We start from the raw sequence: 17,949 nt of genomic DNA, 5'->3' as shown, positions 1-17,949 counted from the left end.
TGTATGATTTTGTTCGACAATAATGTGAATGAATCCACAAGCCCTCTCCATAATCCGTTTAAATTATGTGTCCTGATCGGATTGCAAGCACAACATTTAGAATTTAACAAATTGCTAATGTAAAAAGGAAAGAAATCACCAAGGTTTATCAAAATCCTGATTCTGAAAAATTTAGACGACATTGACATAAAAAAAACCAAAAAAACAAGAAAAACAAGTCCACAAAACACAATACAGAAATCTCTAACGAATGAGCAACACTGATCACATAATCATGGCAACTGTCCTGCCTCTCGTTGATATATACAGCAGAATGCATTGAGTGTGTAGGTAAAGGTAATATCTTTGGTTAGCTTAAGCTTGCTTGCTTGCTGAACCGTGAAGTCATTATTAGGTTAGGTAAACCACCCTCCTTTAAAAATAGACTAGTCCAACCGATAACCAATATATCCGGCTTTAGGACTAGACTACTCCAAAAGGAGGTTAGTATACCTATCCTAGCAATGACTTCACGGTTCATCTAACAAGCTAGCTAACCAAAGATTCTACCTTTACTTAAACACCCATTGCTTATTGCTGTAAATCCTGCGACCAGTAAGGAAAATTTAAGCCTATAGAGATAGAGATTTCAAAAACACTGTACACAGACAATCCGCTTCACTGATTATTTGTTCAAATGAAGATTTCAGATATAGAAGTCGTGAATTCAAAATTCGATGTCCTAAAATAGAAGCATCGATACAAATGTTTATTATGAATATTACAAATGTTTTGAAAAGGATTTTAGCTGTATGCATTAATGAAATAACAATTCAACCACTCAAACAATCTATAAGGACAGTTACGTGGCCTAAACTATTGCTATATGTAGACAATGAAGAATAATTGTTGATATAAAAATGAGGAGATGTGCTATGATTGCCAATGAGACAAGTATCCACCAAATTTCAAGTGAAATGGATGTAAGCATTTATATATAGCCGTACGACCTTCAACAGTTAGAAATTCCCATGACGCATAGTCGGCTTTAAAAGGTCCAAACATGAAAAATATGAAACACGGTCAATTGGGAATACTAACGGCCTAATTTATAACAAAACAATTTCCGAAAACACTGAAAAATGAGAGACATGAGATGTCAACCACTGAACTTCAGGCACCCAACTTTTCACCGGCATATAAAGGGTGGCGGGGTTAAAAAAATAAGTACTGACGACAAATACTCCCCTTTAAGTGGATAGTGATGTTACAGAAGAACATAAAACTGACAAACTTAGGTAGTTTGTGTTGATGCACCAACTTTAAGGTTTTAGGTGAAAATTATTATGCAAACTCTAATGATTCATATGGCGTGTTAAAAGTCAGCAACAGTCAATGTGACTTTTTGCAGTAACAATATGATTAGAAGGCAACCAAGTTATAAAGAAAACTAAACACCTAAAGTGCTGGAGTAAACCCGAAAGGCCTTACGCCGATTACAAACACGTTAATATGGAAGCGTTTTGTTCTTCCTACAGCATTGTACTCTTGCGAAGTATAGGGACAACTCTCAAATTCTGAAATAGAACTTTTAGAAAGAACACAACGATATGTTGCGCGATATATACAGTGTATGGACAAATATTCACCAACGGACTCAACTATAAGCAACATTGGTTTATGGTCATTGGAAGCTGTAATCGACAAATTCAAACTTTTATTCTTTGGGCGATTATGTAGGAGTAAATCGGGCACAACTCATAAAAAATTGTTCAACATATGCATCAGTCAATTTATTCTGGATGAAAATCCCGAACACTCTATAACCTATAATCTTATAACAACTCTTGTTAAATACGATCTATTTTCTTTCCTTGAAACCTATGTAAATGAGGATTACATACCAGAAAAAGTGCTGTGGTCGAAAATTGTCCGTCAGTCTATTGACATTTATGAAGAGAACAGATGAAAAAGTGATTTAGAAAATAGAAATGAACTCAAAAGGTATTCCAAAATTCATCCTACCCTCTGTGAACATAGATTAATTCGGTTGACAGTTTTATATCCCGATGCAAAACTCGAACTGCTAGTACTTGTGGCTTTAGGATCGGCAGCCATTAAGAAAGCTACATGATTGTACTCTATGTAACAAAGAGTCTTTTGATATCGTTAAACATTTAATTATGGAGTGTCATGTTTTATTAACAGAGAGAAATGTTATCTATAATACTAAAATTACGAGGTCCAATTTGTCAGCCGTCATCACGTAAAAACGAGGAATCACAGAATTCAACTTTATATATAACTAATATAGTACAAAGGTGTAGATTAAAAATTACACCACTCCAGGCCCTTTTGTTTTCCACGTAATTAATATTGCCAATAATGAAGAAGTTCCGGGTCGAGTCCGCTACCGATACCAATAGTATATTCACCTGTTACCTATTACCTTATCTGTACGTTCCGCATCTGACAGGCGCACCACCAAACGTTGTATTCAGGATTAATATGCTATATACACGGGTCATAAGTTAACCACAGGGTTGACACTACTAAATTGTCAAATTGTTACCTATTGTAGTATTTTAATCAGTTAGACTTTCTAAGATAACAATACGAATACTAAAAATCTGGACTAAAAATAAGGCGTATAGGTACAGTTTTCAATTTGTTAGTGGGCATGACGTAAAACAGCGAGGCAAAGAATTCAACTTTACTTATAACTTATATAGGACAATGCTGTTGATTAAAAAATACTCCATTCCAGGACCTTATGTTTTCCAAATAATCAATATTACCAATAATTGATAAGTTCCAGTTCGACGGGTTCAAACAGAAAGACTTGAAAGCAGAGAAAAACTGTGTATCTTATAATCGGCATGACTTTAACAGATGACAATACTAATACTAAAATAAGGCTTGCGCATAGTTATATACTTTAATTCAATCACGGACCCGTGATATCACGGGTGTGTTCTAGTGTTTTATAAAATTGTAGATACTTCCAATTCAAACATCTGTGGACATTTTCAATTTAGACGACGATGACCTTCTTCAAGTACTATTAGGAGCTGTTAATGATACAGTATACAATCTCGATCCTATAGATTGGTCTAGAATGATGTATTACATAGCAAAACATGTTTACCCCATGTTTAAAAAATTCAAACATGTATTATTTGAAAACAGGTTTAATTTTGAATTTTGAATAGACTTTGATTGAAAAACGTTGTGTTTTTGTTGTGTATAGTAGAATATATGTACATTGTATGTTTATCTAAATGTGTGTTTTTTTGTTTTTTTTTGTTTTTGTTTTTTTTTTTTTTTTCATTGGGTATTTATCTCAAAATGTATTCTATTTTGTTTATTGTGTAAATAATTATTAATTTCTTTTTGTATGGAAAATCTTCATATACATGGAGGAAATAAAGATTCATTCATTCATTCATTCATACATTTTTCACATGGAACTTGCTTTTCCTATTTCATGGAGTGTTGTAGTCAGATCATGTTTTTTTTTAAATTTGTTTACACTTGGTGGTCTGATTCGTTTACACTTTCATAGATGCAGACCATCTGTTTTATAAGTTCACACTAAAGTCTTTTATTACACATGACGGAAGTGTGAATCGTTCACACTTACTTAAAGTTCTAACTTGATTAGGCAATGATGTTTGATCCCTAAATACACGTCTTTTTGATTATTTCAAAAATCATTTTGATACCAGGTGGTCTTTTTGTTTGAATCATTCACACTTGCCTAGATACGGAACGGTGTGTTGCTTTTCTTTCATTTATTATTTTCTAGACATTATTATTCACCAGTCCAAAGTCAAGTTACCTGTTGTTCAGTGCATATGGTTGCCGTTTGTGTGTGCGGTTCATAAGTGTTTCTCGTTTCTCGTTTGTTTTTTTAAAGATAAAACCGCTGGTTTTCTTTTTTGAATTGTTTTAAACCAGTCATGTGAAGGCTCTTTATAAGTTTATAGTTTGCTGTTTGGTGGGAGCCAAGGGTCCGTTTTGAAGGCTGTACTTTTACCTATAATTCTTTACTTTTTATACATTATGATTGTGATTTGGAGGGAGAGTTGTTTCATTGGAACTCATACCACATCTTTTTATTTATATACTAGTATAGGCCGTTTGATTGTTTAGTCACTGTGCAAGTCGAACCGGCCTGAATTGCCAATAAAACACTAGACAGTCTCTAACAAACTTCTTGTCAAAAATTCATGCTGTATTACCCGTCCAACAATTTATTGTATTTGCAATTATCATTTGACTTGCGTTAATATTTTTCATGCATTAATTTCTTCAATGAAATCATTGCTCCAAATTGATACAAATTCATTTTGCATTTGTGTAGGTGATAATTTGTTTGTTAGTTTATTATGAGTAAATCATGAAAAAACGTTGATGACGTAACGGTCACATGACAAAATTATGTCTATGAACTGTTAGACAAAACATTGCCAGCCAATCAGAAGACGCGTTACATCCACAATTAAATTATGTTTGTATAATCTATATAAAAGTTAGTTAGTCTGTTAGCAATAAACTGTAACAACTAAAAATATTTAGCCCTTTTCTTTTTGTTGAAAAAAGTAATCCTGTTATAAAAAAAAGTTCTCGTATGTTAAAACATTTTATTATTTGATTTATTAAGATGTAGTCAGTTTCGAACATAATTCTTTGTGAATGAACAACCACGCAAATGTCTCATATGTGTGTACTTGATAACATTGTTTCTTGATTTTCAATTCCATGTTGATTTCATGGTCCATTTTATCATCATCATCATCATCATTGTAGTATATATGTGCTTCCGTTGTTCCTGTCATAAAATACAAATTAAAGAATGTGAAAATCATATAAGGGTAACAATAAAGTATACAGAGGGAAATTTATTCAATATAATGTTTTTGGATTATAAAACCCCGTTTATGAGTGAATTTACATGTGATCAGTCTGTTTTCCTTATAGAAATATTTAGAGCCATCACTCTAAATACATGCTGTCTCAAAATACAAACAAAGTAACTGGATATTTCGAACTGCTTATATCATAACATAGACGTTTGTTAAGAAATGGACCATTTGATGAGGTGATGTTACATATTTCCTGTCATGCAGTTCTCGGCAAGTCATATTGTATAAAAATAAGTACCTATTGAGAAATTTGGGGAGGTAAATGAGAAATATACATTTCTACTTCTGTTAGTTGTAGGTAATTAAGCCTACATTTCATTGCAGTGAACATATCTATGTCATAGACATATATCTTGGGTATATCAAAGCACCAATATTTTCAAGTTTATATGGTAATTTTATAGAATATTTTATTTTTGAAACTTGAGGTTACATGATTACTTAAGTTTGTACACAGGAAGAAAAAGGGTGAACATTTGATTGGTTAACTTCCTGTGATGGTTATTTTCTTATATGCAATAAAATATGATGTGATTTTTTTCCCCTATAGTATTGGACAGGATAAAAACTTTACGCATGCCAATTATTTATTATTTGAAACAAAGATAATATCTGCACAATTTTTTGAAAAGTGCAAATGTAAAGAGGCTAATAGGGGAAATCAGTGGTGTATTACAGCTATACGAGCGATAAAATGGCGGTTTATTTTATATATCAATTCAAAATGTCGCATTCAAAAGGAAATCCAATGGCGGATTTAGGGGGTTCCGAAGGTTGGAACCACCACTCATTTTTTTGGACGATCAATGCATTTGAATGGGGACATCTAGCTAGTTGCCGGAACCCCGCCTTTATACTGGGTTGGGACCCCTTTTAAAAAATGGCTGAACCTGAAATTATACCATATTGATAAAAAGAAAGTGTTGCATTCATACAGAAAAATAATTATATACAGACTGAATGACCAAAACAAATGCTCATGTATGAAATTTACAAAACGAGAACTAACATGCATAAAAATACAAAAAATGTCTACTTTTTATATAAAGATATGATCACATACAGGACAAAGCTTATTTTTTGACTCGATGTTGAATTAATTTTTATTTCTTTTCAAGTTATGAAATCTTGTAATAAAGCTAAGCATAGGGTCGTGCGTGGAACCAGTAACGGAAATTGTTTTGATACTAGTATAAAGTTTTGTTAAACATATTTTTAGATACAAAACAAGAATGTTTCAATAGTACACGGATGTCCCACTCGCACTATCATTTTCATGTTTAGTGGACTCGTGAAATTGGGGCTAATACTCTTAATTGGCATGCAAATCGGAAAGATCATATCATGGGGAACATGTGTACCAAGTTTCAGGTTGATTGGACTTCACCTTCATCAAAACTATCTTGACCAAAATTTGACCCGAAGAGGGACAGAGGAACGAACTAACGAAGGAACGAACGAACGAACGGATGGACGGACGGACGATAAATAAATTCTTCTCTACTATATTAGTTGGGACATAAAAATATTGAAACCTACTCGTATTGGCTTCCAAGCTGTACAACTAAGGAAGAAAACCAAGTGGCACCTGCTGAACAGGTCAACTGTGTCGCATGCGATAATGCAAAAGTAAAACCTTGTAAATCAGGTGTCTGCCATCTCCGCACTGAATGATCTCCATGACTACCGCAATCAAATTTCCAGTCAATGATTCTTCCTATATGTCTAACAGTAAAAAAAGAAGATGTATAAAACAGTCACAATATCATAATAGTTGTCAATAGATATTGTAAATGTATTGGTTCCAAATAATTTTATGATATCCCTACATTCTGATTTTGTGAAAATACTGGAAGTGTGTTTTATTTGAAAATATTTTTCAGGAAAACAGATGGGAAAAAGACAGGTACATCTTTGTCTATTCTTCACACAAAAGAGAGTTGAAAAGAAGTAGAGTAATTCCTTTGACGTCACAATATTGCATTCATTTTCGAATAAGTTGGAAATTGGGAAACAACTATCGATATTATTTTTTTACCACAAGACGAAGAAAGGTCAATTATATTTTTTTTTTATGAAACGACCTTTATTAAAGTTATCTTATCGAACATAATTTGGGAATTGTCTGACTTTTGAGATTAAAATTACCCGGCTCCACAGCATAGCGTGCCATTCTGAGATATAAACATATCTGTTCTGTCCATTTCACACACCCAATTCTTTGGAAAAAGAGATCTGAAAACAACGAAAGTTGAGCATTAAATGATAACATAATGTACAACAATTTGGTTGGATTCTGTCATTTTGAATGGCAGACAACAATAACAGGAACAGCTTCATTTCATTTCATTTACATTTAGTGTATTTACGCCACTTTTAAGCACCACATTTAGGCTTGTTCGTGGCGGCCAGTTTTTATTGGTGGAGGAAGGCGGAGTGCCCGGAGAAAACCACCGAGCTTCGATAGGAAAACTGACAATCCTAAGTCATTTACAAGTTTTAGCTTTCTTAAAAGCTGTGGACTGCTTCACTCTATCCTACTTTAATGTAATACATGTGTGCATGTGGTATTTCTAAATAGTTGATTGATATAAAATGGATTTACTTTAATAGTGTGCGTTATGAGTTTGCCTCTTTGGAGATGTGCCTAGTGTAGGAGAAGTTATAAAATACAGATAATGCTTTTTTTAAAACGTTGTATAGGAACATTGTTTAGCAAAACAAATCGTGGATATTGCAGATTGACAAGGCAAATAAACGTGTATTGATAATTGCTATTTCAATATTGAATTTTAGTGTGTAATACATGCATAATAAAACGAACATGAATTAATGACAGTATACACATAGTTAATTTTCCGGCGTTTAATTACTTATCCTGAACGAGAAAAGTCTGTAATTCTCTATGATCTCATTTAAACAAAAGGCTGTTGCTGATTATCAGCAGCATCATAAAGTAACCAATCAGTGATCAGTAATTATTTTAAGATGGCGTGTATGTCTACTGAAACTAATAGCTCCGCACCGTGATGCAAAGCAAAAATTGGAGTCGAGTGCACCAATACGAGCGGGGTTCAAACTCACAACCTCAGTGTTGACTGGCTAGTGATTACAGTAGTAAGTTAACTACTTAGGTCAGTGTATGGCGTTGGGATTGTGGCCGACATGGTGACCATCCTTTCTCTAGATATCAAGAAGCAGATTTTCAAGGATTTGTGTTCGCCCTATCTCACGCTCTTCAACTCACGAGTAAAGCGGGCACTACATGGGTTGCCACACTTTGTATCGAATTAAACAAGCAATATATGAATAGGTATGTGTGATTATAAGTCTGTTTAAAAATTTTGGGAGGCTCGAAAATGAGTTAAAAAAACTATGATTACAGTCGTTTAAGTTAAACAACAATCGTCTTTACAATATTATTTTGTAATTAAATTGGCATATCTTGGTTTATTTTACCAAACATTTCTGCGAGAACAGTTGATTTGAAGGAAGATGAAATTCTGTGTTAACATTGGTTAGAGGTATTGTGGGACGGTTGAGATCTCACTACACATGCACCTGTCCCAAGTCAGGAGCCTCTAGTCCTCTTTGGTCTTGTATGCTTTTTAATTTTAGTTAATTATATGTTTTGGAGATAACATGGTTAAGTGGGACGTTCATTTTCATTGAACTAATAAACATTTTTAATTTGTTTAATTCGCCGTTTCAGAATCTAATGCATCCTAGGTAATATTTTCAAAAGCGTACACCAAAGCGTTTTGATTGGTTTAAAATGTTATAAACAATGGAAATTTAACCAATGACGTGACGTTATTTTTACTTTGGGGTACGAACAATGAAATTACCCATGATGCTTTAGATTCTGAAACGGCCAATTACCAGCTGAAGCTTTCTTCTTTGTGCGAGATTTTTCTAGTTGTATTGAAGACCCATTGGTGACATGCATGGCCTTGGACTGTTGTCTACTCCTTGGTCGGGTTGTTGGTCTTTTTGACACATTGACCATTTCCATTCTCAATTTTATCTTTTAGTCATCATACGCTCTTGGACAATTTTATAAAAACCCATACTGCACAGCAAGCTTAGAAGGCCCGACATGTCACAAATTATGTCAACAATTTATTCAAACGAGGAAACTAACAGCCTGATTTATTGTAGAAAATAATAAGCAAAAACAAATGATATTTAGCAACAAATAACAACCACTGGGTTACAGGCTCCTGATTTGACACATACAGAACGTGGTGTAACTGCACATAAAAAAAACCTGTAAAATCGATGAAAAAGTAACACGCATTATATCTTATAGTATGTGTTTAGGTTTTGTTCGAATTAAACTTGTAAAGATGATAGTGTTATTCAGTTTAGGCAAACAATTAAAAAAAAAATTCTCAATGCTTGTCTTGAAACTTAATCTATCTTAGAATTTACGTCTGGACGTATAACGTTTCGAATGCCAAATAAACTAATTTGAATTAATTAATGCGAATCGAAATCGAATTATGTGTGAACGCAGCATCAGTTTGAACTGTTTTTTTTTTGGTTAACGATAGTTTCCGTTATACATTTTTTATTCTTAATTTTTTTTATCTAGTTAACATTGATTTTTTTTTCTATTTTCCACACTTTTAACTCTTTGCATCTATTTCAGTGACACCTCAACACCAGCAGCATCATCGGGCAATACATGTAGCATTTGTCTAGATAGACCAGTTGATGTCTATCTGATTCCATGTGGACATACAGCTTGTGAGCAGGACGCACAAGAACTTCAAAAGAGAAACAATCAGTGTCACTTGTGTAAAGCCAAGTTTACAAGCATAAATAAACTGTTCTTTTGACAACAATTTAACAAACTTCATACTATGGGGTATATACTTGATACACATCTAGCTATAGGTTACTTATTGGTATTTTGTTAATTTTGCAATGTTAATGAATGTTAGACAAAGATTTTATGTTGAAGTCGTTAAAAAGGGGGTAATTTTCAAATTAAGTACCTCATCTGGTTACATTCTGAACTATGCAATCATATCTTACAGAAATTGACATTCATTTATTCACAATGAAGAAATAATCAAAATGGTTTAAATATTAAATGAAATAAACTAGGGTAAAGATGAAAAAAAAAGGAGCCACAAAATATAACATCATCTGTTTAGGGGTTCACTGTTATAAGGAGTGGACTTCTTATAAGGAATGGACTAGCAATCTCCATCATGTTGACCGATTTGTAGTTTGTATCCATTGAAATTATTCCTTTTTAGTTTTTCTAAATCTATGATCAGTTACCCAAAATCCACACAAAATGGTTAAAAATCTCAATTCAATGTCAATAACTCCTTATAGGACACAATTGACAATTCTGAAATATGGAATGATATACAATTATTATAGTTCAATTCCATTTCTTCAGTTTCTCTTAAATATAAGTCTTAAATTGTTTATCGATTATTCAGCTTTAGAAAAATGTTTTGTCGTAAATATGAAATCTGGTACAAATGAAGTTAAAAACAGCCTTAACTGACGTTAGCCAAATTACAACGAATACCCCACTGTTGATTCGGTAGTCAAATCTCATAACTTACCCCTTCATAAAATAATTTTGGAACGAAATTGATATATATGGGGTCAGTAAATTCCATATAAGGTGAGAGCGATATTTATGGGGTCAGTAAATTCCATATGGGGTGAGAGCGAAGCTCGAATCCCATATGGAATTTACTGACCCCATATATACCATATTACGTCACTAGCACACTATGTAACGAATTTATCTTACCGACCACCTCAACGTGTGATATAAGACTAGTGATCTATCAAAATAAGAAAGTCTTTAATACCGTTTAGCATCATAGTAAGAAACTACTTCCATTGATCATACACAAACAGATGCCAACAATAACAACTTGTTAGCTTTAATGTTTCATGAATTGATTGTAATCTTCATCATCAATTTCCTCGTCTGTTGAAACCTTTAAGATTTTTTCTCAGTACCGTTTAGCTTATATAAAGGGACGTAACACCACTGCTAACCATATATCAATAAGCCCCGCCTCCCTACTAACCTAGTAATGTTGAATGTACACGGTCTCAACGCAGATGCTCTTAACCAATCATACTCCTAGAAATGTATAGGAGGTAAGATAATCGTTTTTAACCTGGCATTATTTGCAAGTACAGTATCACTTGTGTTCAACTGATAATCATAACTGGAATTACGAAGATCCCAATATGGCGACGGCAGAAATACACGTAGGTATATATTATAAAATCTTTTCAGTCATTTTTTCTAAAAGGCAGCCTGTTGTCAAGATTTACTCAGCTTGAAGGTTTTTCTATACCATTACATCATGTTTGAATCGAAACAGTGCACAATAATTGTCTAAGCGCTTAGAAAATTGCCATCGAAAAAATCGGGATGATAATCGAAACTCGATGGCATTTTTCCTGTTTGATAATCTTAATTTCTGAATCGGATAATATTAACTGAAACATAATAAATGTGTCTTCCAGCTTTTCAATGGTATTTTCATTTTGTGTGTAAAAACGGCAATGTCCCGTTAAACGTTGACATTAACATATTAAATAAAAATAAATGCAGCAACTTACAGGTTAATATCTAGGACCTTTTAATATATGACATATATACATGTACTTGGTAAAGATGTCAAAAATAAAGTAGCTGTCGAGTCATTTATTGTGGTAAATAGATAAAAAGATATTTAAATTTCTTTCAAAGTTTTAATGTTGTGTGGCGACCCCGTTTAGGGTTTAGGGAGGGGTATAACCAATATTCTATATCCATAGAGTGCAATCCTTTCAATTCATTGCTCCAACTGAAAGTCCCGTATATAAAATTTAATATGCCTTAAGTTGTGCCTCAAAAATCGCAATATCCAATCAACATAATCAATAAAAAGGGTAAATTAACCTCCCCTATACCACGGGGGCGGATGTGGGTTACTTTCTCTATAAATATAAAAGAAATAACATGGATAAGATTTTTGTACCTCATGGAAGATTTATGTATGCCATTTCGTACCTCATTGAAGATTCATGTGTATTCCATTTAGTGCATCATGGAATATTTATATGTATGCCATTCTGTACCTGATGGAATGTTTGTGTGTATTCATTATCATACCTTTTAATGTTAATAACTACAAAAATCGTTGCGGAAAATTTTTCTTTGTTGCTTAATATACCTCATATTTCTAGAGTTTAACAATCAATTAAGGGAGAACCCTACAAACAAACACAGAGTAATTATGACTGTTAAAGTTTTCAATTGTTGCTTAAACAAACCAACCATCGGCCTTTACATTTTATTTACGTCTAGATGCATAATTATATTTATGTTATATTTTAAAAAACATAATAATCATGAAAAACATTACAAAAATATGATATGAAATAGTTGTGAGGTACGAATTGGAAGATGCATTTGGCCCATAGGGTATGAACTGGATATTATTGTTGGTACGAAATGGTTAATATAAGGTACGAAATGGCAAATTTGGTTACGAAATGTCAAATTCTGGTACGAAAAGGCAAAGGTACGAAATGGTCAAGGTACGAAATGACTTGCTTCCCGGTGACCTATATATGTTAATTTCTGTGTCATTTGGTCTCATGTGGAGAGTTGTCTTATTGGCAATCATACCACATCTTTTTTTCAAAACTAGTCACTAATCTGACACGCACATTTCGCCCGACAACTACTGCAATATCTTATAACTTTCTTAAAGTTGCCTCTTCTCTCATTCCCATATTTTTGGACATTCCTAGTTCCTGGAGTTTTCTGTATTCTAACATAGTTTATGTTCCCCCATTTGCAAATTTCCTGAAGCTTGTCCCCCCTTCCAATTTTATGACATACTAGAATGTAGCTGTTTTCATTAGAACTATTAATCTTATAAGTACGCACAAAAAAGTGTTACCATTTGAACTATCAATCATAAAATTATGCACAAAAAAATCATTAGATGTTGGAATTTTTTTCGTGATAAATTCATCACCATATTTTCATCATATGCTATCAGATAGCCGTGTTAAGTGTCAATATCAATCAAACACTATTCAGATACGATTATCTTCTATTTTGTTACTACCGGAATTACGATTATCTTTTTTTCGAATTTCGATTATCATCCCGAATTTTCGACGACAATTTTCTAAGCGATTAGACAAATATAGTACACCATTACGATTCTAATATGATGGTAATGGTATAGAAAAACCTTGCAGCTGAGTAACTCTTGCCAATAACACGCTAAATTTGAGAAAAAAATGAAAAGATTTTACCAAACATTTATGTCGTCGCCATATTGGGATCGTCGTAATTCCTGTTACGAGATTATAAGTTTAACACAGGTGAGTATAGATGTGTTTTAAAGTTACAACAGGAAAGCCGCCGACCCGATTAACATTTTGAAGTTAATGCGTTAGAAGATAAATATTTGGCTAAATTTCTTCTTTTTAGCAAGATTTCAAGTCCGGATATTTGTCATACATTAACCGAAAGTGATGGGGTTTCTAGTTATATGCACTTATTATGCGATTTAGAGAAGATCGTTTGTAGTCATTATCAAGCTTATTTCTTCTTCATTGTAGAATTATGATTTTTTTTGTTAATTAGTATTGATGTTTATTCGTTTATGGTGAATTTAACAGGAAAAGTGAATATCATTGAAGGGTTCGCTTGTTAATCGGGTGTGTTTGTTTCGTTTTGTATTCAAGTAAATGGACAATTTCACTTAAAACTGGATTCGCGCCATACAAAGAAAAGCCAGTTAAAGTTGGTGCTGACAAATTCATTTTCTGCAATTCTGCTATTGATTAATTTTTAATTATATCAACAGAATCTGGATGCAAAAGTATGATAAATACTGCAGCAAACGGAGACGAAATGATTTGTTATTGTTTTTTAATCAATTATGTAACAAATTTAGGAACTGAATCAACCGTATTAGGGTATCATAGGTTGTGTTATAAAAGCTACAAAAGTAAGCAGAGTTAGATTATTAGCACGATGTTCGGCTGAAAGACAATAACCAGATATGAAGCCCAATTTATTGTATTCTTTGCTGGCTGAAAAAAAGATGTTCATCCTCTTAATAAATCAAAGTGTAATATTTGCAAGAAATTATTTCATAAAAAGGTGATTACATTACATATCATTGCATCTAGCAGAAGGTTAGCAATTCTAAAAGACGTTGCTGCTAAGGCATGCATGAATGCAACGCTAAAATGATTTTCAAATAAGATAATAATTGCTCAATAATGCAGCTTATAATGCGGCATGTTTGACCACATACTTGACATAGAACAAAATCCACTGATAAATCTGCGTATGATTAGGCGTTCGAAAGTGTATATAGACAAAGACCTTCCTCGTGTCAAAAACCTCCTTGTAACGTCATCATTTTTTACAATGTACTAAAATTGAGAATGGAAATGGGGAATGTGTCAAAGAGACAACAACCCGAACAAATAAAAAACAACAGCAGAGGGTCACCAACAGGTCTTCAATGTAGCGAGAAATTTCCGCACCCGGAGGCGTCCTTCAGCTGGCCCCTAAACAAATATATACTAGTCCAGTGATAATGAGCGCCATACTAATTTCCAAATTGTACACAAGAAACTAAAATTAAAATAATACAAGACTAACAAAGGCCAGAGGCTCCTGACTTGGGACAGGCGCAAAAATGCGGCGGGGTTAAACATGTTTGTGAGATCTCAACCCTCCCCCTATACCTCTAACCAATGTAGAAAAGTAAACGCATAACAATACGCACATTAAAATTCAGTTCAAGAGAAGTCCGAGTCTGATGTCAGAAGATGTATCCAAAGAAAATAAACAAAATGACAATAATTCATAAATAACAACAGACTACTAGCAGTTTTAAACTGACATGCCAGCTCCAGACTTCAATTAAACTGACTGAAAGATTATGATTTCATCATATGAACATCAGGCACAATCCTTCCCGTTAGGGGTTTAGTATTATACCATCATAAAATATATGAGAAGAACATAACCCGTGTCATGCCAACAACTGTTTTTAGAATAAATGTGTTTAGTTCCGATGCAAAGACCTTTATCAGTGACTCAATATTAACGCCAAAATATGCAATATTTAATGACTTGACAACAGTATCGTAATTATATCCCTTCATAATAAGTCTATTCAAAGGTTTTGTAAGTTTCTGAGGTGAATACTGACACCTTTGTGCTTTATAAAGAATATTTCCATAAAATTGGATGTGAAATACCTGAACGTAGTAGAAGTCTGCATGTTCTATATTTGCTATATTTACGAATGATGTCTTTATACCGATGATAAAATTTAGTAAATGTTTTGACTAGTTTGTGGTATCGAAAACCCTGGTGTAATAATTTTTCAGTAATACATACATTTCTCTCGTTAAAATCTAAAACATTGTTACATACACGAGCGAATCGTACAAGTTGAGATATATAAACACCGTAAGATGGTGACAAGGGAACGTCACCATCTAAAAACGGACAATTAACGATAGGAAATGAAAAATCATCCCTTTTATCATAAATTTTAGTATTCAGCTTTCTATTATTGATATAGATATCAAGATCGAGAAAAGGGCAGTGGTCATTGTTAGTATTAGCTTTATTTAAAGTAAGTTCAACAGGATAAATTTCATTAATATACATACTGAAGTCGTCATTATTGAGAGCCAAAATATCATCCAAATATCTAAAAGTATTATTAAATTTGTTTATCAGATTTTGTTTCGATGGGTCTTTGCTTATTTTTGTCATAAATTGTAACTCATAACAATACAAAAACAGGTCCGCAATAAGTGGTGCACAGTTAGTCCCCATTGGAATTCCGATAATCTGACGATATACGGAATCCCCAAAGCGAACAAAAATGTTATCTAGTAAAAATTCAAGGGCATAAATAGTATCAAAGCATGTCCAATTAACATAGTTTTTTTTGTTTATTGCTACTAAAAAATGACCTAAAAGAGTTTGAACATATATATTCACATTCTGATTTTTTGAATGCCCATTTAATTAGGTGTGTGAATTTTTTCTTAATGAGAATGTGAGGTAATGTGGTATACAGGGTAGAAAAATCAAAACTTTGAACAGATTCAAAATCACCAATATAAGCATGCAATTTATCAAGTACTTCCAACGAGTTCTTGACACTCCAAAAGTAATTTATTCCACTATTTTCGAAGGCCTTATTTGAACAATTTATTATCAGGTTTTTAATTGTACCAAGTGTGCTGGTAAGAAGAATAGACACTTTAGTAGTTGAACAATGGCTTGAAGACGAAATAAATCTATATTTGTAAGGGGTTTTGTGTAGCTTCGGAAGCCAATACATAGTTGGGACTTTCATTGTATTTGGCTCTGCTTGTAAAGCGGTGCCTAAAAGTTTATGTTTGTTACAGATTTCGTTTTCTGAAAAAGGAGTCAGTTGGAATGTTGGTGAATTGGTGATTTCCTTTTTCAGAACCTCAATGTAAAATTTATTAAACAATAATAATATTATTAGCAGCTTTATCGGCAGGGACAAAAACAAATTCCTTGGCTAGTCTCTTTTACCAGATAAAACTAGTCGAACCTATTGCAACCTCACAGCTAAACTTGCGAGGCATTACAAGGCTGCCATTGTGTTCGTTGCCTACCAAGGACCAGGTTGTATTTGCTAGTTACTGTAAACCAACTTATTTTCGCGAGCGATTTATTTTCGCGACTTTCGCGAGTAAAACAATAACGCGAATTTAAATCGTCGTGAATATGGAAAGCTTGGATAATTCCTTTTTAAACTTCATCAAGTCAATAAGAAAATCGCGAAATTAAATAGCCGCGAAGTGGTCATGAAAGGGTAAAACGCTAAAAAAAAGTATCCGCGAAAATAAGTTGGTTTACAGTATATTTTAATTGCAGAAGTCGTAAAGTCCACGAATAACGTCAATGCAGAATTAGAATTGACAGGATAGTATTCAGAGGATTCATAGCAGTTCACGCCATTGTTTCGTTTCTTGATCCACTTTCTGTTACCAGTATTCTACCTTATGTTCTTGCCTTGAGTGGGTTCCATTTCAATTTTTTTTTAATCGGTAAAACATTTCATTGTGTAAAGGGTAAAGGTATACCAAGCAGCATGTGCCGGTTTGCAAGGACATGTGTCTTCCTTGAACTGATGTGTGTTTTTTTTTGTCAAAATGTAGGTAGTTGCAACAATGTCCAGGCCGTATTAGCCGACATAGCAGATGAAATATCATAAAATATGTTTTGATATATTTTTTAAATTCATTTTAATTTTTTTAACGTTCCATTCGTATGGTAAGGGTCACGTCTAACTGTTTATATATGTTATATAACACTCTTGCACTCATTGTCAAATGACCGTTAAACCAAGTATAATAGCTCAACATAAAGAAAGCATAAGGCTTCGCCGAACTTGAAATCTGGATAAACAGCAGATATTTACCCAAATATTTATCTTCTTAAGAATTAACTTCAAAAGGTAAATCGGGTCGATTGAAGTATTTTACTGCGGCTTTCCTGTCGTACCTGAAAGAATACACATAGACTGCACTTGACGATAATGCCAGGTTAAAGACTGTGAATTTTCCGTGTTATTTTTAAACATTTTCAGATGCATTATACTTTACATATAAGACTACTTTAAAAATGCCTTTTTAGTTAACAAAGGTCAAGAGTAACTGTATTTACAAGTTTCGTTCCCAAATTAATTTTAGAAGGGGTTAGTTATCAGATATGTCTACCGGATTAGCAGTTGGTTATTCATTGCAAGTTGCGAAAAAGTAAAATCACAAAAATACTGAACTTAGAGGAAAATCAATTCGGAAAGTCCATAATCACATGGCAAAATCAAATAACAAAACACATCAAAAACGAATGGACAAGAACTGTCATATTCCTGACTTGGTACAGGCATTTTCAAATGTAGAAAATGGTAGATTAAACCTGGTTTTATAGCACTAACCCTCTCACTTTGATGACAGTCTCATC

The 17,949-nt window shown here is 33.3% G+C and overlaps 2 long non-coding RNA genes across 2 annotated transcripts; one reads left to right on the top strand and one right to left on the bottom strand.

Annotated features, from left to right (window-relative positions):
* Positions 1-4,611: 4,611 nt before the first annotated feature.
* Positions 4,612-7,147, bottom strand: LOC143055484 (uncharacterized). The gene is made up of 3 exons (XR_012972046.1): positions 7,056-7,147; positions 6,447-6,632; positions 4,612-4,813 (listed from the first exon to the last, which is right to left on the bottom strand). It is a non-coding gene; the product is annotated as an uncharacterized LOC143055484 (long non-coding RNA).
* An 898-nt stretch (positions 7,148-8,045) lies between these two features.
* Positions 8,046-10,041, top strand: LOC143053925 (uncharacterized). Its single transcript, XR_012971505.1, has 2 exons — positions 8,046-8,220; positions 9,562-10,041. It is a non-coding gene; the product is annotated as an uncharacterized LOC143053925 (long non-coding RNA).
* Positions 10,042-17,949: the final 7,908 nt, after the last annotated feature.

The sequence above is a fragment of the Mytilus galloprovincialis genome, chromosome 12 (assembly GCF_965363235.1).
Source record: "Mytilus galloprovincialis chromosome 12, xbMytGall1.hap1.1, whole genome shotgun sequence".
Lineage (NCBI taxonomy): Eukaryota > Metazoa > Mollusca > Bivalvia > Mytilida > Mytilidae > Mytilus > Mytilus galloprovincialis.
This window is presented reverse-complemented; position numbering and strand designations above follow the sequence as displayed.